This window comes from Oryctolagus cuniculus, chromosome X (assembly GCF_964237555.1).
Source record: "Oryctolagus cuniculus chromosome X, mOryCun1.1, whole genome shotgun sequence".
Taxonomy (NCBI): Eukaryota; Metazoa; Chordata; class Mammalia; order Lagomorpha; family Leporidae; genus Oryctolagus; species Oryctolagus cuniculus.
In genome coordinates, this window is record NC_091453.1 from 98753988 (window position 1) to 98775937 (window position 21950).

Genomic DNA, 21950 nt, shown 5'->3' on the forward strand with positions numbered 1-21950 from the left:
CATTTCTTGGTATCCTCTTCTACTTCTTTCTTTAAGGTTTTGTAATTTTCATCATGGAGATCTTTAACGTCCTTGGTTAAGTTTATTCCAAGGTATTTGATTGTTTTTGTAGCTATTGTGAATGGGATTGATCTTAGAAGTTCTTCCTCAGCCATGGCATTGTCTGTGTATACAAAGGCTGTTGATTTTTGTGCATTGATTTTATACCCTGCTACTTTGCCAAACTCTTCTATGAGTTCCAATAGTCTCTTAGTAGAGTTCTCTGGGTCCCCTAGGTACAGAATCATGTCATCTGTAAAGAGGGATAGTTTGAGTTCTTTCTTCCCAATTTGTATCCCTTTAATTTCTTTTTCTTACCTAATAGCTCTGGCTAGAACCTTCAGAACTATATTGAATAGCAGTGGTGAGAGTGGGCATCCCTGTCTAGTACCAGATCTCAGTGGAAATGCTTCCAACTTTTCCCCATTCAATAGGATGTTGGCTAAACAAGTCTAGTATCTGCTAACACTAACCGATAGAATAAATAAAGGGGAGAGTGATCCAACATGGGAAGTGAGATACTCAGCAGACTCATAGAATGGCGGATGTCCTAAATAGCACTCTGGCCTCAGAATCAGCCCTAAAGGCACTCGGATCTGGCTGAAAAGCCCATGAGAGTATTTCAGGCATGGAAAGCCAAGACACTCGGGCAAAAAGATCTCTGTGAGTGAGATCCCAGTGGAAAGAACAGGTCTTCAAAGAGGGAGGTGCCTTTCTCTGAAGGGAGGAGAGAACCTCCACTTTGACTATGACCGTGTCTAAACAAGATAAGAGTCGGAGAACTCAAGGGGCTTCCATAGCCTTGGAAACTCATGACTGGTGCATAGGGAGATTACTGATGCCATAAACAGGAGTGTCAATTTGTAAAGTCAACAACAGGAGTCACTGTGCACTTACTCCTCATGTAGGATCTCTGTCCTTAATGTGCTGTACACTGAGGCTTAATGCTATAACTAGTACTCAAACAGTATATTTCACTTTGTGTTTCTATGGGGGTGCAAACGATTGAAATCTTTACTTAATGTACACTAAACTGATCTTCTGTAAAAAAAAAAAAAGAAAAAAAAGAAATTATCAATTCCCAACTTGACTCTCACTGGGATTAAACATGACAATAGGTCTGCTCTGATTTCATCATCATTTAAAAAAAATAATCTATTATTTTTCACTTTATGTTTCTGTGTGGGAGCAAACTGTTGAAATCCTTACTTAAGGTATACTAAGCTGATCTTCTGTATATTAAGATAATCGAAAATGAATCTTGATGTGAATGGAAGTGGAGAGGGAGTGGGAAAGGGGAGGGTTGTGGGTGGGAGGGACGGTATGGGGGGGGAAGCCATTGTAACCCATGAGTCGTACTTTGGAAATTTATATTCATTAAATAAAAGATAAAAAAAAACAAAGTGAGAAGCCAAAAAAAAAAAAAATAAAAAATAAATAAATCTTTAAAAAACGCAAAAAAAACCAAACAATAGGATGTTGGGTGTGGGTTTTTCGTAGATTGCTTTGATTGTATTGAGGAATGTTCCTTCCAAACCCAGTTTGCTTAGAGTTTTCATCATGAACGGGTGTTGTATTTTATCAAATGCTTTCTTGGCATCTATTGAGATAATCATATGGTTTTTCTTCTGCAGTCTGTTAATGTGGTGTATCACATTGATTGTCTTGCGCACATTAAACCATCCGTGCATACCAGGGATAAATCCCACTTGGTCTGGGTGGATGATCTTTCTGATGTGTTGTTGCATTCTATTGGCGAGAATTTTATTGAGGATTTTTGCATCTATGTTCATCAGGGATATTGGTCTGTAATTCTCTTTCAGTGCTGCATCTTTTTCCGGCTTAGGAATTAAGGTGATGCTGGCTTCATAGAAAGAATTTGGGAGGATTCCCTCTTCTTCGATTGTTCTGAATAGTTTGAGAAGAATTGGAGTTAGTTCTTCTTTAAATGTCTGGTAGAATTCAGCAGTGAATCCATCTGGTCCTGGGCTTTTCTTTGTTGGGAGGGCCTTTATTACTGTTTCAATTTCTGTCTCAGTTATGGGTCTGTTTAGGTTTTCGATGTCTTCCTGGTTCAATTTAGGCAGGTTGCATGTGTCCAGGAATCTATCCATTTCTGATAGATTTTCTTGTTTGCTGGCATACAAGTCCTTGTAGTAATTTCTGATGATTCTTTTTATTTCTGTGGTGTCTGTTGTTACATTTCCTTTTCATCTCTGATTTTATTGATTTGGGCCTTTTCTCTTCTTTTTTTAGTTAGTTGGGCCAATGGGGTGTCAATTTTGTTTATTTTTCAAAAAACCAGCTCTTCGTTTGGCTGATTTTTTGTAATGTTTTTCTTGATTCAATCCTGTTGATTTCTTCTCTGATTTTAATTATTTCTCTTCTCCTACTCGATTTGGGTCTGGTTTGCTGTAGGTTTTCTAGATCCTTGAGGTGAATTGAAAGCTCATCTATTTGGTGCCTTTGCAATTTCTTGATATAGGCACCTATTGATATAAACTTTCCTGTTAACACTGCTTTTGCTGCGTCCCATAAGTTTTGGTATGTTGTGCTGTTATCCTCATTTACTTCCAGAAAGTTTTTGATTTCTCTTTTGATTTCTTCTATGACCCATTGTTCATTCAGGAGCATGTTGTTCAATCTCCATGTGTTTGCGTATGCTCTAGGGATTCCTGAGTTGCTAATTTCCAACTTCATTCCTTTATGGTCTGAGAAGCTGCATGGTATGATTCTAATTCTTTTGAATTTGCTGAGACTTGCTTTATGGCCTAGTATGTGGTCAATCCTAGAGAAGGTTCCATGTACTGCTGAGAAGAATGTAAAATCTTTAGCTGTAGGATTGAAAGTTCTGTATATATCTGTTAGATCCATTTGGGCTATAGTGTCGTTTAAATCTACTGTATCCTTGTTGATCTTCTGACCGGATGATCTGTCTATTTCTGAGAGTAGAGTATTGAAGTCCCCCAGTACTACTGTATTGGGGTCTAAGTCTCCCTTTAAGTCCATTAATAAATCTTTTAGATAAACTGGTGCCCTGTAGTTAGGTGCATATACATTGATAATTGTTATATCTTCCTGTTGAATTGATCCCTTAATCATGATATAGTGTCCCTCTTTGTCTCTCTTAACAGTTTTTGTGGTAAAGTTTATGTTGTCTGATATTAAGATGGCTACGCCCGCTCTTTTTTCATTTCTGTTGACATGGTATATCTTTTTCCAGCCTTTCACTTTCAGTCTGTATGGATCTTTGTTGGAAAGATGTGTTTCTTGTAAGCAGCAAATAGATGGGTTTTGTTCCTTAACCCAATCAGCCAATCGGTGTCTTTTAACTGGACAGTTCAGGCCATTCACGTTCAATGTGACTAATGATAAGTGGTAACTTTGCCCTGCCATTTGCCAAAGATAAGTTCTAATATATGCTTTGAATTCCCTGTGATCTTTTGCTGTGAGCTTTCCTTCCTTGGTTTCCTTCCTTTACCTTCTTTCATATTGATGACCGTTGTGGGGAGCAACCCAGACTGGACTGAGTTACTGGAATTAAGACTTATTCTATGCATCTGCTCTCCCACAATATGGCGCTGGGAGAGAAGAAAACAGCTTCTACACAGCTGCCTCCAGTTCAGCCAATAAACTGTAGGACTTGCTCCTGATTGGAGGAGAGCAGCGTACTCGGCATGTGGGCAGCCGAGTTAGGATTGGCGGAGGAGGACTATAAAGGAGGAGAGAGACGGCATGCACCAGGAACATCTAAGAGGGAACATCTAAGGGGAACATCCGAAGGAACACCTGTGCAGCCCCCGAGAGAGCCGGCCGGTGGTGTGCCACTCCCCCGCGGAAGTGGGGAATGTGGCAGGGGGAACCGCCCTTCCACGGAGGTGGAAGGGATGGTAGCCAACCCGGGAAGAGCCAGCAGCAAACCCGGGGAGGGCCGAGCAGACGAAAGAACAGCGCAGGGTCCTGTGTCGTTCCTCCACGAAGACGGGGAGCGACATAATTGTGCCGTGACTCGGATATGAAGCCTAGGCAGGGTTTAGTGTCGTTCCTCCACGAAGACGGGGAGCGACAACCGTGTTTCTGTGTTTCTGTGTGTAACACATCTTTAAGCATCTTTTGCAGGGCTGGACGAGTGGCAACAAATTCTTTCAATTTCTGTTTGCAATGAAAAGTTTTTATTTCACCTTCATTCACAAATGATGGCTTTGCAGGATATAATATTCTGGGCTGGCAGTTTTTCTCTCTTAGTACCTGGGCTGTATCTCGCCATTCCCTCCTAGCTTTTAGATTTTCTGATGAGAAGTCAGCTGTGAGTCTGATTGGAGATCCTCTGAGAGTAATCTGACGTTTCTCTCTTGCACATTTTAGGATCTTTTCTTTATGTTTCACTGTGGAGAGTTTAATTACAACGTGTCGTGGTGAGGATCTCTTTTGGTCGTGTTTATTAGGGGTTCTGTGAGCTTCCTGTACTAGGATTTCTCTGTCCTTCTCCAAACCTGGGAAATTTTCTGCTAATATCTCACTAAAAAGGCCTTCTAATCCTTTCTCCCTCTCCATGCCTTCAGGAACTCCTAGAACCCGAATGTTGGGTTTTTTTAATAGTATCCTGAAGATTCCCGACAATATGTTTTAGATTTCTAATTTCCTCTTCTTTTCTTTGGTTTGACTGTATACTTTCCTGTTCTCTGTCTTCTAAGTCCGATATTCTCTCTTCTGCTTCACCCATTCTGTTTGTAAGGCTCTCTATTGTGTTTTTCATTTGATCTATTGAATTCTTCACTTCAGTCACTATCCCAGTTTCCTGTTGTACTAGTTGTTTCGTTTCATTTTGATTCCTCCTTAATATTTCATTTTCACGAGAGAGATTTTCTATCTTGTCCATTAAGGATTTCTGTAGTTCAAGAATTTGTTTTTGAGAACTTCTTAATGTTCTTATCAATTTTTTGAGATCTGCTTCTTGCATTTCTTCTATGTCATCATCTTCATAATCTTGAATTGGGGTGTCTTTTTCATTTGAGGGCTTCATGGTGACTTCCTTGTTTTTATTACCTCGGTTTTCGCGTTTGTTATTTGGGATATTGGAGATATTTGGTTTCTTCACTGTGGTGCTTTTTCTTGTTATACTATGACTCTAGGTTAAGTGGACTATCTGTTTTTGATGGAGCCTTAGGGCTTGAGATGGGTGTGGCCTGAGAGCTCTGTTTGGTGTGCCAAAGGTGACACTCCCAGGTTAGGCGTGGTAATTCTCTCTGTCTCTCTTTCTTTTTTTTTTTTGATTCAAAAGGGAAGTAATTCCGCACAGCTGAACGAAGTTGGAGGTAGTTAGCAGGCAAATGATATACCCACAGGAGCCAGAGATCGGAAGCTCTTTCCCAAGAACCCCACAGGGAATCTGTTCTGCCCTCAGAGTGGGCTCAAATTCTCCTTCAGCCTCCCACTGGGTTGCCAAAGTTATGGAATTGTAGCGTCTCTGGAGAGTGCTCACGTGAATTCCGTGAGTTCTCTGCCCCACCGTCTCTTTTTTCACAGTTTCAGTTCCGTAGCACCACAAATTTACTAGGTCCTAATCTCCTGTTAATTCGCCCCGCCCAGAGTCAGGTTTTTCTGCTAGGCTCAGGGCCGGTGCAGACCTGAGGTCGCTCTGCTTATGACGTATGTCCAAGATGGCGCCTACTCTTTGTCTTGCTCGCCCTTGAGAGGTGAGCGGAGAGAGAGAAACCCGTGTCCGTACTAGTCACCCTTTTTTTTTTCTCTCTCTCTCTCTTCCAGTTAGCCTTGTGAACTTCCCCCCCCCGGGGGTCGTTCCCTCTTGTCTCCTCTCTCCACTTGCCTGCCGGTGTCTTGGGCTATTGAGGTTCGGCTCACCTCCCGTTCCAGCGTTGGTGTGTTGAGTCTGCCGCTGGTGTCCCGAACTGTGGGCTCCCACGCTCTCCACACAGGTCCGCTGTGAGTCACGCGTTCCGGAAGAGTTTCTTCTGCTGTTTCCTCCCCTACTCTTCCTTGAACCTGCAGTATCTCCACTTTTATTAAACTATCTCTCCCCAGACTATCAGTGTGCTCCCTTCCTATTCCGCCATCTTGCCGGACTCCGTTAAAGATACTTAATATCTAGTCAACAGAGTGATACAAGTCAAAGACAAAATGAATTATCTCTCTACACCCACTAGAATGGCTAAAATTAAAAAGACTGTCAATTTCAAGTTTTGAGGAGGATGTGTAACCACTGAAACTCTTAAATATTGCTTGTGGGTGTGCAAAATGTTATGGCCACTTTTGAAACTAGTTAGGCAGGTTTTCATCTTTGTAACAGTCAACATACACATATTATCAAGCATTTTGGAAATTTACTTCCTTATGCACTACACATAAAATGTGATCACAAAACAGCTTGCAAATGAATGTTCATAGCAACTTTATTATAGTCTCAAATTTAAAATCAATCAAGATAGCTATCCATGGGGTAGGGATTAATGACAAAGATGTGAGGGAACTTCTTGTACAGAAATATTCTGTATCATGATTGTGTTATATACTATTACAGAATTTTTCAGGACTCATTTAACTTTAAAGTATGAATTTTACTCTGGGAGTTACACTCCAATGGTATTCTCTTTTAAGATAAAAACAATGTTCATTGGGAGTTATTTATATGAATTGGTTTACCTCTTTGCAGGTCCAACTATTATGGGATAATCTGGGTTTTCACTAAGCACTACCAAATGTCATTAGGTCATTCCAAAGCAATACAGCTTTGTTTCTATAGAAATAACTTTACTTTTGAGTATTCATATTTTATTGTTAATTGTAAAAATTTTATAAAATATTCATTTCACAGTTTCCTGGATGGAAAGGCCAGATATGGAGGGAGGTACAGGGAGAGAGAGATAAGAGGGAGTTAGAGGGAACGAATAGGGGGAGCGAATAGGGGGAGCGAATTGGGGAGCGAATAGGGGGAGAGAATATTTCATAATTACAATTACAGGAATAGTGGCATATGACACATTTGAAAACTTGAACATTTGAATGAAGCTTTCAATTTAGCTGGTGAGAACTGACGTGTGAATGCTTTCTGGAGCATAGTCTATGTGTTTGTCGCATGCTCAGGCTATCAGTATGTTTTACAGATAGAACTGAGAACCTCACTTAACCTTATTAGTCAAGTAAAATTTGGTTAGATGGCTAAAATATAGTCTAAGCATTCACCAAGTAGTCTGTAACAGGTGAGTTTAACAGGAGATCACTATGTTATGACATGTTAGTCACTGAGCTGGAAATCAGGGAAAGACTTCTTTCTTGAGATTGTTGACTTAATGTTGGAGAGATAAGAATTAAAATATCATGCCAATCCAGTAAAGCCTCTCCACAAAATGTGGAATCTTATGACGCAATACTGAATAAACGTTAAACCAGACTGTGATGCGTGTCACAAGGAATTCTCTAAAGAGATTGCAAAGACAAAAAGGGACTCTGAAATTTTTTTGTGTATGAGAATTCAGGAAGTATGTGGTAAAATGGAATTAAAGGATAATGCATGTTTTTCATGAATTTTTGGAGACTTCTGTAAATGTTGATCTATTAAACACATGTTAATTGTATTTATCCAAAGAAAAAGTTTCTGATATTTAAAAACTTAAAATAAAGGTTTATTTTTCTACCAACCCCCCAATGCATGTTTCAGCCAATAGATGGAGGATGTATCAAGTCCCATATAAACTTTTCATAAAATCAATCATAACTTTCTATAGGAAAAATTATTTTTAAAGCTCCTAGACATTTGAGAACATATGAAACAAATTCCAATATTAGATGAGTCTGTTTTTCTGTTTTTAGGTATTTTTTTTAACTTTTGTTTAATGAATATAAATTTCCAAAGTACAGCTTATGGATTACAATGGCTTCCCCCCCCCATAACGTCCCTCCCACCCACAACCCTCCCCTCTCCCGCTTCCTCTCCCCTTCCATTCACATCAAGATTCATTTTCAATTCTCTTTATATACAGAAGATCAGTTTAGCATACATTAAGTAAAGATTTCAACAGTTTGCTCCCACACAGAAACATATAGTGAAAAATAATAGATGATTTTTTAAATGATGATGAAATCAGATCAGACCTATTGTCATGTTTAATCCCAGTGAGAGTCAAGTTGGGAATTGATAATTTCTTCTTCTTCTTCTTTTTTTTTTTTTTTTTTACAAAAGATCAGTTTAGTATACATTAAGTAAATCTTTCAACAGTTTGCACCCCCATAGAGCATTAAGTCTCAATGTACAGCACATTAAGGACAGAGATCCTACATGAGGAGTAAGTGCACAGTGACTCCTGTTGTTGACTTTACAAATTGACACTCCTGTTTATGGCATCAGTAATCTCCCTATGCACCAGTCATGAGTTTCCAAGGCTATGGAAGCCCCTTGAGTTCTCTGACTCTTATCTTGTTCAGACAAGGTCATAGTCAAAGTGGAGGTTCTCTCCTCCCTTCAGAGAAAGGTACCTCCTTCTTTGAAGACCTGTTCTTTCCACTGGGATCTCACTCACAGAGATCTTTCATTTAGTTTTTTTTTTTTTTTTTTTGGCAAGAGTGTCTTGGCTTTCCATGCCTGAAATACTCTCATGGGATTTTCAACCAGATCGGAATGCCTTTAGGGTTGATTCTGAGGCCAGAGTGCTGTTTAGGACATCTGCCATTCTATGAGTCTGCTGAGTATCTCGCTTCCCATGTTGGATCACTCTCCCCTTTATTTATTCTATCAGTTAGTATTAGCAGGTACTAGACTTGTTTATGTGCTCCCTTTGACTCTTAGTCCTTTCATTATGATCAATTGTGAACTGAAATTGATCACTTGGACTAGTGAGATGGCATTAGTACATGCCACCTTGATGGGATTAAATTGGAGTCCCCTGCTATGTTTCTAACTCTACCATTTGGGGCAAGTCAGCTTGAGAATGTCCCAAATTGTACATCTCTTCCCTCTCTTATTCCCACTCTTATGTTTAAGAGGGATCACATTTCAGTTAAATTTCAACACTTAAGAATAACTGTGTATTAATTACAGAATTAAACCAGTCATATTAAGTAGAACAGACAAAACTACTAAGTTTTTTTTTTTGTCTGTTTTTAGGTATTTAAATTGTCTTACAAGCTGCCACTTTAGCCCAATGAGGCACTGATAATAGTCTGTAATTGCACAACAGTCCTATCTCCATGTCAGTGTATAGTTTGATTACATAACCCTGATATGATTTCAGTTTATAATGTTTCAAGAACAGTTGAAAAGTTCTGAATTAAGTTCTTTAAACCTTTGTGTGCTTGTCTTTGCTGGACACAGGTTGGGTACTGGGCACTGATTCTTTTGATTGAAAGAAATGAGAGGATAGAAAGGAGTTTCTTTGTGAGTGACAAGAGGATGCTTGCTGGGGATTTATAGAAACTGTTCTTCCAGTGCTTATTACCACCTGGGGTAGGCATTGAAGAACCAAGAGTACTTGCTAAAGAGCTGTGGAATTTGCTCCACAATTCAGACTGATGTGTCTCCAAGGAGCTCTGGGTCATGTGACCAATATGTGAAATATTCACTGAAGTTCTTGTGATCAGTGTGTTATATACACCAAGGTATCAGGCACTGTGTAGAGATACCTAAACAAAAATGTTTCTCCCATTTCAGCCATTGTGATGAAATTTGCCAGTAACTCACTCTGAGGTGGAATGAAAATAGTAGTCACATATGTCAACAATTGTTTTTCATATACTGCACCTGGCTGAATAGGCTGGTTACTGCAATGGGGTATAAATTAGAGTTTTGTTTTATAGGGTGTCCATGATGATGATGGATACAAGGGAGTCTAGCTTATTAAATGTGTTTTTAATCACTTTGATGCTGTCATGATTCATAAGGGCTCAGTATAGAATTAAGAATAAGACCATAAAACCAGATTCTAGGAAACAGTAGAACTTGACAGGAGAATGTATTTTTCTGGGTGCTATCTCTGTGATGACTATATTGGTTGGCATGTAATCTGTCCCTTGGCATGTGAGACAGATGACGTGCTGTCTCTTTTGGAGAACTCCACATATAGGAACTCATCAGTGTCTTTTTCCAGAAAATCTTGCTTGTCATTTGCTTTCTTTGACTTGTGTATATGTGTTGGTGAGGTTGGGGAGAGTGAACGGAGGCAGACTGCTGAGAACCCTTAGCTGTTATGTGCCGCTTGAGTCATGTCCTGCTTCTTGGACTTTAAAGGTACATGCACTCCTTTCAGATCTTTTTGACAAGCAGGAAATTACATCTTGGAACTGGATTTTCACAGGGAAAGAAGATATAATACCTCTTGGTGTTCACTTTTAAACAAGGTGGCACTTTGGCTTTTAAGTATGATGTTTGAGATGCAAAACCAGAAGAAAATTCTTTATGCTCTAATGCATAATTTTTTAAGTTTTCTTAAATTCCTGAAAGCATCTGGAGAAGGCAACTCATAAGAAATTTTTAAGATTTGAATTTACTATTATCATTTCCTATTTATATTACCATTTTGTAGCAAATCTACAGTTTTCTAATTATCTACATAGCCATTTCTGCCTTTCTCTGGACAGTTAGTTGACAGCATTATATTCAGCAAGTCCACAATAAAATATAAAATGGAGCAATTTTCAAAATTACAATAGAGGGAATTAAAAAATTAAGATAGTATTATATTGGCCTTTCGGTATAATTGTCAAATATAGCATGACAGTGGTGAATGATGAAAGCTAATTCTTGATGACTAATACATAAAATTTTTCTCTACATATGTTAATTTTACAAACTACTCTGATGTCTTAGCCATTTCTACTTTCTTGTGATTAACTACTTGATGTTATAATTTTTCCTTTTCAAATGAAATCCTACAAAGCCTAATTAGTATCTTAATTCTGGAGCCTGATAATTATTTTAAGTGAATTTTTCTTAAAAGCTCCAATAAATTTTTCCTGAGTTATCATTAGTCATAAGAAATAACAAAATAACAGGATAAACTAAACAGCGATTGTTCCATCTTCCCAAATAATTTCTCCCAGATTCAAAACAAAGATATCCATGACCACTATATGATATCAAATTCTTATGCAGAATCATTTAAAGGGACAGCCAGAATTTTCTGTGTTGAATAAACATGGCTAATAGTTTTAAATCTTGAGGAAAAATTAACCTACTCTAGGCCATTTTCATCTCTGTCCAATCTGGTAGTTACATTATTATAATGATAACCATATATAACAGGTATTTTCACATTTTTTTATCTGCACATACTATACAAGGGAAAACCTGTATTTCAAAGTTAACCAAGTGACATTAGATTTGTCTTCTGTAGACGTTTTGAGATGTGATGACTTTGAATAGCCCTTGTCTTGATTGTTGAGAGGAACAGTTTCTTTCTTCATTCTATTTGTTGAACACTTTACTTAGTGTAGGGTTAATATGATAAGTATAAATTTAACTTAAAATAGATCTTTGTAAAGATAAAATAAAATGGGAATAGGAGAGGGAATAGGAAAAAGTGTGGGAGCTTGGGCAGGAGGGAGGGTAGGGTGAAAAGTATCATTATGTTGCTAAATTGTATATATGTAATACCTGAAGGTTACATACCTAAACTCAAAGGATTCTAGGGTAAAAAATAAAAATTTATCAAAGGAGACTTATGAATTTAGATTCTATCATATAACATTTTTATTTAAATGGAACAGTTTAAATGTATTCCATGTATACAATTTTGAGAGCATATTGATACTTCCCACCATATCTTCTCTTATCCTTTTCTTACTGTTTTTACAATGACATAATTTATTACTTAATTTATTATATTTTTTTTCTTAATATAAACAGAATATATTTCATGCATTCTATAAGTGAATTTCCAAGAAACCACACTTTCCCCCACTGACCTCACAATACTTCTGGCACCCTCCCTTCTCTTCATTTCATCATTTGCAGACATAATTTTAACCCACCATATATCCATAGGCTAAAATCATCACTAACCATAATACTCAACAAGTAAAAAGTAGGGAGACCAGAGTTCCACAGAAATATAAACAAAGGCTAAAAACAAGTCATATTAGAAAATGTTTCATTCCTATGCATTTTATTGTATTCAATATTAACTGCCGCATATCAGAACATATGATATTTCTCTTTGAGACTGGCTGATTTCACTAAGCATAATGGTTTCCAGTTGCATCAATTTTGTTGCAAAAGACAGGATTGTATTTTTTGGCTAAGTGGTATCCCATACTATATGTGTATACCACATTTTCCTTTTTTTTAACTTTTATTTAGTAAATATAAATTTCCAAAGTACAGCTTATGGATTACAATGGCTTTTCCCCCCATAACTTCCCTCCCACCCGCAACCCTCCCATCTCCCGCTCTCTCTCCCATTCCATTAACATCAAGATTCATTTTCAACTATCTTTATATACAGAAGATCGATTTAGTATATATTAAGTAAAGATTTCATCAGTTTGCACCCACACAGAAACAGAGTATAAAATACTGTTTCAGTACTAGTTATAGCATTACTTCACATTGGAGAACACATTAAGGAAAGATCCCACATGAGGAGTAAGTACACAGTGACTCCTGTTGTTGACTTAACAATTTGACACTCTTGTTTATGGCGTCATTAATCTCCCTAGGCTCTAGTCATGAGTTGCCAAGGCTATGGAAGCCTCTTGAGTTCGCTGACTTTGATATTATTTAGACAAGGTCATAGTCAAAGTGGAAGTTCTCTCCTCCCTTCAGAGAAAGGTACCTCCTTCTTTGATGACCTGTTCTTTTCACTGGGATCTCACTCGTGGAGATCTTTCATTTAGGTCTTCTTTTATTTTTTTGCCAGAGTATCTTGGCTTTCCATGCCTAAAATACTCTCATGGGCTCTTCAGCCAGATCCTAATGCCTTAAGGGCTGATTCTGAGGCCAGAGTGCTGTTTAGGACATCTGCCATTCTATGACTCTGCTGTGTATCCCACTTCCCATGTTGGATCGTTCTCTCCCTTTTTTATTCTATCAGTTAGTATTAGCAGACACTAGTCTTGTTTGTGTGATCCCTTTGACTCTTAGACCTATCAGTGTGATCAATTGTGAACAGAAATTGATCACTGGCACTAGTGAGATGGCATTGGTACATGCCACCTTGATGGGATTGAATTGGAATCCCCTTGCATGTTTCTAACTCCACCATTTGGGGCAAGCCCGACTGAGCATGTTCAAATTGCACATCTCTTCCCTCTCTTATTCCCACTCTTATATTTAACAGGGATCACTTTTCAGTTAAAATCTAAACACCTAAGAATAACTGTGTGTTAATTACAGAATTCAACAAATAGAACTAGAACAAAAACAATACTAAAATGGATAAAGTATTACATTGTACATCAACAGTCAGGACAAGAGCTGATCAAGTCACTGTTTCTCATAGTGCCTATTTCACTTCAACAGGTTTCCTCTTTGGTATACCACATTTTCTTGAACCAGTCATCAGCTGATGGACATCTGGGTTGATTATATCTTAGCTATTGTGAATTGAGCTACAATAGACAAAAGGGATATAAATACTTCATATGCTGATTTTAGTTTTGCTAAATTCTGAAGTGTAGTATGATAGGTAATATGGTAGGTCTATATTCAGATCTCTGAGAAATCGCTGTACTGTCCTGGATAATGGTTATACAAGTTTACATTACCAGCAACAGTCAATTAGGGTACCTTTTCCTCCACATTCTCTCTAGCATTTATGTTTTCTTATGTATGACTGCCATTCTAACTGGGGTGAGGTGAAACTTGATTATAGTTTTTATTTTCGCCTCCCTGATGGTTAGAGATACGAAGCAGTTTTCATGTGTCTGTTGATCATTTGAGCTTTATCCTTTGAAAAGTGCCTGATAAAGGGATTATGGTATATATACACTGTGGAATACTATTCATTGATTTAAAAAATATGAAATCCTGTATTTTGTGACAAAATGTATGCAACTGAAAACTGTTATACTTAGTGAAATAAGCCAGTCCTCAAAAGACAAATGCCATATGTTTTCCCTGATATATATTAACTAATAAAGTACCTAAAATATAATGTATAGGGTGTATAGGGGTGAAATTGACATTTTGAGATTCAATGATTATTTACATCTCCTATCTATTGTTGAGGAACAGTGTTTTTCCTTCTATTTTTTGAACTATTATTATAGGATTAATCTTATGAGTATAAAGTAAACTGAAAATAGATCTTTGTAAAAATTAAGAGTAGGAATAGACGAGGGTCGAGGAGGAACGGTGGGGCCATGAGTGGGAGGGAGGGTAGAATGGGAAGTATCACTATGTTTCTAAATATATATGAAGTAAATGAAATTTGTGTTCCTTAAGTATTTTTTTAAAAAGCACAAAAAAATGGCTGTTCATTTCTTTACCAATATCTTAAATAGTTTGTTTTGGGTTGTTGAGTTTGACCTCTTTATAGATCCTGGATATTCTTTATTAGTTGCATAGCTTTCATATAATTTATCCCATTCTGTTGGTTGCCTCTTTACTTTGTTGAGTGTTTTCTTTGCAGTGCAGTATCTTCATATCTTGATATAATTCCATTTGTCTATTTTTGATTTTAATGCCTGTGCTTCTGGTTTCTTATTCAAGAAGTCTTTGTCTATGCCAATATCTTTCAGAGTTTCCTCCATAATTTACTTCAGTAATTTGATGGTATCATGTTGTATATTCAGATCCTTGATTCATTTTGGGAAAGGTAGTCATCTTGTTTCATATTTCTGCACACATTGATCCAATTTTTCAGCACCATTTATTGAGACTTCCCTTCTCCAGGGATAGATTTTTAGCTTCTTTATCAAAGATTAGTTACTTTTAGATATGTGGATTGATTTCTGTGATTTCTATTCTGTTCCATTGATCTAATGTCTATTTTAAGCCAATACTAGGATGTTATATTTATAACTGCCCTATAATATATCTCAAAAACTGGTATTATGATGACTCCAGCATTATTTATGTGGAGTAAGACTACTTTAGCTATTCATAGTCTCTTGTGTTTCCATTGTATTTTGGCATCGTGTTTTCTAGACTTGAAAAGACAGCTTTTGATAATTTTTTCAGAATCACACAGAATCTGTTAGTTGCTTTCAGTAGTATTGATTTTTTTTAACTTTTATTTAATGAATATAGATTTCCAAAGTACAGCTTATGGGTTACAATGGCTTCCCCCCCCATAACGTCCCTCCCACCCGCAACCCTCCCCTTTCCCACTCCCTCTCCCCTTCCATTCATATCAAGATTCATTTTCGATTCTCTTTATATACAGAAGATCAGTTTAGCATACATTAAGTAAAGATTTCAACAGTCTGCTCCCACACAGAAACATAAAGTGAAAAATACTGTTTGAGTACTAGTTATAGCATTAAATCTCAATGTACATACAGCACACTAAGGATAAAGATCCTACATGAGGAGTAAGTGCACAGTGACTCCTGTTGTTGCCTTAACAAATTGACACTCTTGTTTATGGCATCAGTAATCACCCTAGGCTCTTGTCATGAGCTGCCAAGGCTATGGAAGCCTTTTGAGTTCACCAACTCTGATCATATGTAGACAAGGTCGTAGTCAAAGTGGAAGTTCTCTTCTCCCTTCAGAGAAAGGTACCTCCTTCTTTGATGACCTGTTCTTTTCACTGGGATCTCACTCGTGGAGATCTTTCATTTAGGGTTTCTTTTTTTTTCTTTTTTCTTTTTTTTTTTTGGATAGAGTGTCTTGGCTTTCCATGCCTGAAATACTCTCATGGGCTTTTCAGCCGGATCCGCATGGCTTAAGGGCTGATTCTGAGGCTAGAGTGCTGTTTAGGACATCTGCCATTCTATGGGTCTGCTGTGTATCCCGCTTCCCATGTTGGATCGTTCTCTCCCTTTTTTATTCTATCAGCTAGTATTTGCAGACACTAGTCTTGTTTCTGTGATCCCTTTGGTTCTTAGTCCTATCATTATGATCAATTGTGAACAGAAATTGATCACTGGGACTAGTGAGATGGCATTGGTACATGCCACCTTGATGGGATTGAATTCGAATCCCCTGGTATATTTCTAACTCTACCGTTTCTAACTCTACCGTTAACTGAAAAGTGATCCCTGTTAGGAATTTGGAAAACATTATGCTGAGTGAAATAAGCCAATCCCAAAGGGACAAATACCACTTGTTCTCCCTGATAGGTGACAACTAACTGAGCACCAAAAAGCAAACCTGTTAAAGTGAAATGAACACTATGAGAAATGGTGACTTGATCAGCCTTCACCCTGACTGTTGATGAGCAACTTAATATGTTATCCTTCTTAGTATTTTTTTGTTTGTTCTACTTAATACTTTTGGTTGAATACTGTAATCAATACACAATTCTTCTTAAGTGCTGAAACTTAACTGAAAATGATCACTGTTAAATATAAGAGTGGGAATAAGAGATGGAAGAGATGTGCAATTCGGGACGTGCTCAAGCTGACTTACCTCAAACAGTATAGAAACATACCAGGGGATTCCAATTCAATAGTATTGATATTTTAATGATTTTTTCTGCAAACATGGAAGATTTTTCCATTTTTTGTATCTTCCAATTTTTTATTTAAAGGTTTCTAATTTTAATCATAAAGATCTTTCACTTCTTTGTTTAAATTCATTCAAATGAATTAAATGTTTTGTAGGTATTGTGAATGGGACTGATCTTATAAGCTCTTTCTCAGCAATGGCATTCCATGCGTATATAAAGGCTATTGATTTTTTGTGTTAATTTTATGTACTGCAACTTTAAAAAAGATTTTTATTTATTTGACAGGTGGAGTTACAGACAGTGAGAGGGAGAGACAAAGAAAGGTCCTCTGTCTGCTGATTCATTCCCCAAATGGCCGCAACGGCCAGAGCTGCGCCAATCTGAAGCCTGGAGCCAGGAGTTTCCTCCAGGTCTCCCCCTCAGGTGCAGGGGCCCAAGGGTTTGGGCCATCTTCTACTGCTTTTCTAGGCCACAGCAGAGAGCTGGATCTGAAGAGGAGCAGCCAGGTCTAGAACCGGTGCCCATATGGGATGTGGCGCTGCAGGCAGAGGATTAACCCACTGTGCCCCTCTGTACTGTAACTTTGCCAAATTCTTTTATGATTCCTGATAGTCTCTTAGTGCAGTCTTTTGGCTTCATTGGAATCATGTCGTCTTCAAATAGGGAAAATTTGATTTCCTCATTTCCAATTTGATCCCTTTGATTTCTTTTTCTTGCCTAAAGCTTGGGCTAAAACTTCCAGGAATATATTGAATAATAATGGTGAAAGTGGGCATACTTGTCTGGTTCCAGACCTTAGTGGAAATGCTTCCAATTTTACCCAGTCAATAAGATGATGGCTTGATTTGTTTTAGGAATGTTCTTTCTATACCTAATTTGCTTCTTTTTTTTTATCATGAAAGGATGGTATTTTATCAGATTCCTACTATGAATCTATTGAGATAATGATATGCTTATTTTTCTTGAGTTTGTTGCTAAGTTATATCATATTGATTTGTGAATGTTGAACCATTCTTGCATACCAGGGATAAATCTCATTTGGTCCAGGTGAATGATCTTTCTGATGTGTTATTGATTCAATAGTCTGGAAATTTTGGAGGATTTTTACATCTATGCTCATCAGGGGAATTGGTCTGTAGTCCACTATCTCTGTTGAATCTTTTTCAGTGTTAGTAATTGAGGTGATGCTGGCTTCATAGAAAGAATTGGGAGGATTCCCTCCCTTTCAATTGTTTTGAATAGCTTGAGAAAAATGGAGTTAGTTTTTTAAATGTCTGATAGAATTCATTATGAAGCCATTGCGTCCTGGGCTTTTCTTGTTGGGATGGTCTTTTATTGATTGAATTTCCATCTTGGTTATGGGTCTAAGGTTTTCGGTGTATTCATGGCTCAGTTTATGTAGGATGTACGTGTACAGGAATCTATCCATTTCTTCTAGGTTCCCAGTTTGTTGGCATACAGCTCTGTAGTAGTAATTTCTGATGATTCTTTTTATTTCTGTGGTATCAGTTATATCTCTGCTTTAATTTTTGATTTTATTAATTTGTGTCTTCTCCCTCTTTTGGTTAATTTGGCCAATGACATATCCATTTTTTTATTCAGAAAACCAGCTATTTATTTCACTAATCTTTTGTATTTTTGTTGGAATTTTTTCTCATACAACTTTATTTCTTTCCTCTTACTAATCTTGGGTTAGGTTTGTTGATGTTTTTCTGAGAACTTGAGATGCATTGATAACTGATTTATTTGTTGCCTTTCCAGTTTCTTGATGTAGGCACCAGTTGCTATAAACTTCCCTCTTAAAACACTGCTTTTGCTGTATCCCAAATTTTGGCATGTTATATTGGCAACTTCATAATTTCCAGGAATTTTTTGTTTCCCCTTTGATTTTTTTCTTTTCTCAGAAACATCTTATTTAAGGCATATAAAATTCATCTATTTAATAAATACAAATTAAGGAACATAGAAATTCTTTCCACCCTACCTGCTCTCCCACCTGCATTCACATGCTTCTTCCTCCTCCCTCTCCTATTCCAATTATTACTTTTTACTAATATGTATTTTCAATTAACTTTATACACAAGTTTAAACCTATACTAAAAAAAGTTCAACAAATATTATGGAAAAGAAACTGTTCCCCAACCTTTTAAACAAGGGCAGTCATCTCATTTCAAAGTGTTAATTTCACATCTATACATTATCTTTTAGATACTCTATTAGTTACCACAGATCAGAGAGAACATATGGTATTTATCTTTTGGGGCTTATTTCTTTTTCTAAAAAGATTTATTTATTTGAAAGTCAGTTACACACACAGACACACACACACACACAGGTCTTCCATCCGATGGTTTGCTCCCCAATTGGCTGCAAAAGCTGGAGCTATTCTGATCGGAAGCCAGGAGCTTCTTCCAGGTCTCCCATGAGGGTGCAGGGGCCCAAGGACTTCGGCCATCTTCTGTATTTCCAGGCCATAGCAGAGAGCTGGATCAGAAGTGGAGCAGACGAGTCTCCAACCAGCGACCATATGGGATGCCAGTGCTTCAGGCCAGGGCATTAACCCGCTGCACCACAATGCTGGCCCCTGGGCTTATTTCACTAATTATATTTTTTTCCAGTTGCATCGAATTTGTTGCAAATGACAGGATTTCATTTATTTTTTGCCACTGTGTAATATTCCATGTTATATATATATCCCATAATTTCTTCATACAATCTTTAGTTGATGGGCATTTGGGTTGATTCCATATCTTAGATATTGTGAATTGAGCTGTAATAAACATGGCGATACAGATAACTCTTTCATATGCTGATTTCATTTCTGCTAGGTTAATTCCCAGGAGTGGGATGGCTCGATCCTATGGTAGGTATATACTCAGATTTCTGAGGTACTATACTGTCTTCCACAGTGATTGTATCATTTTATATTCCTACCAGCCATGGAATAGGATACCTTTTACCCCATATTTTTGCCAGCATTTGCTTGTAGATTTCTGTATGTAAGCCATTCTAATGTTGAAGTAAATCCTCATTGTGGTTTGGTTTGCATTTTCCTGACAGCTAGTGATCCTGAGCATTTTTTCATGTGTCGGTTTGCCATTTTGATTTCCTATTTTGCGAAATGCCTGTTCAATTTCTTTGCCCATTTCTGTTTTAAAAGAGATTTATTTATTTATTTGAAAGGCAGAGCTGTGGGGTGGGGAGATGTCTTCCATCCACTGGTTAACCCTCCAGATGACTGCAATGACTGGAGCTGAGTCAATCCGAAGCCAGGATCCAGGAGCCTCCTCTGGGTCTCCCACATGAGTGCAGGGATCCAAGGACTTGGGCCATTCTCCAATGCCTTCCCATGCCATAGCAGAGAGCTGGATTGGAAGTGGAGCCCTAACCCATTTTTTAACTGGATTGGTTGTTTTGTTTTTGAATTTCTTAATCTTTATGGATTCTGGATGTTAATCTTTTGTCAGTTGCAAAGTTTGCAAATGATTTCTCTTGTTCTGTTGGTTGCCTCTCCATGTTGCTGAATGTTTCTTTTACAGTGCAAAAATCTTTTCAATTTGATGTAATCCCATCTGTCAATTTTGGCTTTGATTGCCTTTGCCTCTGGGGTGTTCTCCAAGAATTCTTTGCCTATGCCAATGTCTTGCAGGGTTTCACCAATGCTGTCTAATAATTTGATATCAGATCATAGACTTAGATCTTTGATCATTTTAGGTTGATTTTTGTGTGAAGTACAAGATAGGGGGTCTTTCTTCTTACTTCTGCATGCATGGATCCAGATTTCCCAGTACCATTTGAAGAGGTTGTCCTTGTGCCAGGGATTGATTTTAGCTACTTTGCCAATGATAAGTTAGTTTTAGATCTGTGGATTGACGCTGAAGTTTATATTTTGTTCTGTTATTCTTTCCTTCTGTTTTTTTTGTACTAAATTGCCTTGATTGTGTTGAGAAATATTCCTTCTATACCCCAGCATGAAAGGGTATTGTGTTTTATCAACTGCTTTCTCTGCATCTATTGAGATAATCATATGTTTTTTTCTTTGTGTTAATATGACATATCACATTGTATGACTTGTGAATGTTGAACATCCCTGCATACCAGGGATAAATCCCACTAGGTCTAGCTGAATGATCTTTCTGATGTGTTGCTATATTATATTGGCTAGTATTTTGTTGAGGATTTTTTCATCTTTGTTCATCAGGGCAATTGGTCAGCAGTTCTCTGTTGCATCTTTTTCAGGTTTAGAAATTAAGGTCATGCTGGCTTCATAGAGGGAGTTTGGGAAGATTCATTCCCTTTCAATTATTTTAAATAGCTTGAGAAGAATTGGAGTTAGTTATTATTTAAGTGTGTGGTAGAATTCAGAAGTGAAGCCGTCTGGTGACAGGCTTTTCTATATTAGGTGGGCCTTTATTACTGATTCAGTTTGCATCTTGGTTTTGTTGGTCTGTTTAGGTTTTCATGGCTCAATTTTGGTAGGTTATGTGTCCAAAAATCTATCCATTTCTTCTAAGTTTCCTGATTTGTTGCCAGACAGCCCTTGGTAGTAATTTCTGATTATTCTTTTTATTTCTGTGGTATCTATTGTTGCATTTCCCATTTTATCTCTAATTTCATTTATTTGGCTAAGTTCTCTTCTCTTTCTTTTGGTTAGTTGGGCCAACAGTGTGCCACTTTTTTTTTTCAAAAAACTAGCTCTTCATTTTGCTGATATTTTGTATTGCTTCTTCGTTTCAATTTTGTTTATTCTCTAATTTTAGTTACTCCTTTTATCCAAATTTTTGGTTTGTTTTTCTATGTTCTTGAGACACATTTATAGCTCACTTATTTCATGCCTTTTAAATTTCTTGATGTTGGCAGCAATTGCTATAAACATTCATATTAACACTACCTTTGCTGTATCCAATTTGTTTTCATTTGTTGTATTGTCCTGTTCATTTGTTTCAAGATTTTTTTTGATTTCTTTTTTTAACTTTTATTTTTTTATTTTTTTTTAAATTTTGACAGGCAGAGTGCACAGTGAGAGAGAGAGAGAGAGAGAGAGAAAGGTCTTCCTTTTGCCATTGGTTCACCCTCCAATGGCCGCCGTGGCCGGCGCACTGTGGCCGGCGCACCGCGCTGATCCAATGGCAGGAGCCAGGTGCTTCTCCTGGTCTCCCATGGGGTGCAGGGCCCAAGCACTTGGGCCATCCTCCACTACACTCCCTGGCCATAGCAGAGAGCTGGTCTGGAAGAGGGGCAGCTGGGACAGAATCCAGTGGAGGAGAGAGAGTATATATAGATATATATAGTACATATATATCTATAGTTATAGATATTTAACTATTATAGTTATATATATGTACAATA

General features: G+C 37.5%; 1 pseudogene; it reads right to left on the bottom strand.

Annotated features, from left to right (window-relative positions):
* Positions 1 to 9524: 9524 nt before the first annotated feature.
* LOC100341467 (transmembrane protein 106C-like) overlaps positions 9525 to 21950 on the bottom strand; it is a 39051-nt pseudogene continuing 26625 nt past the window's right edge.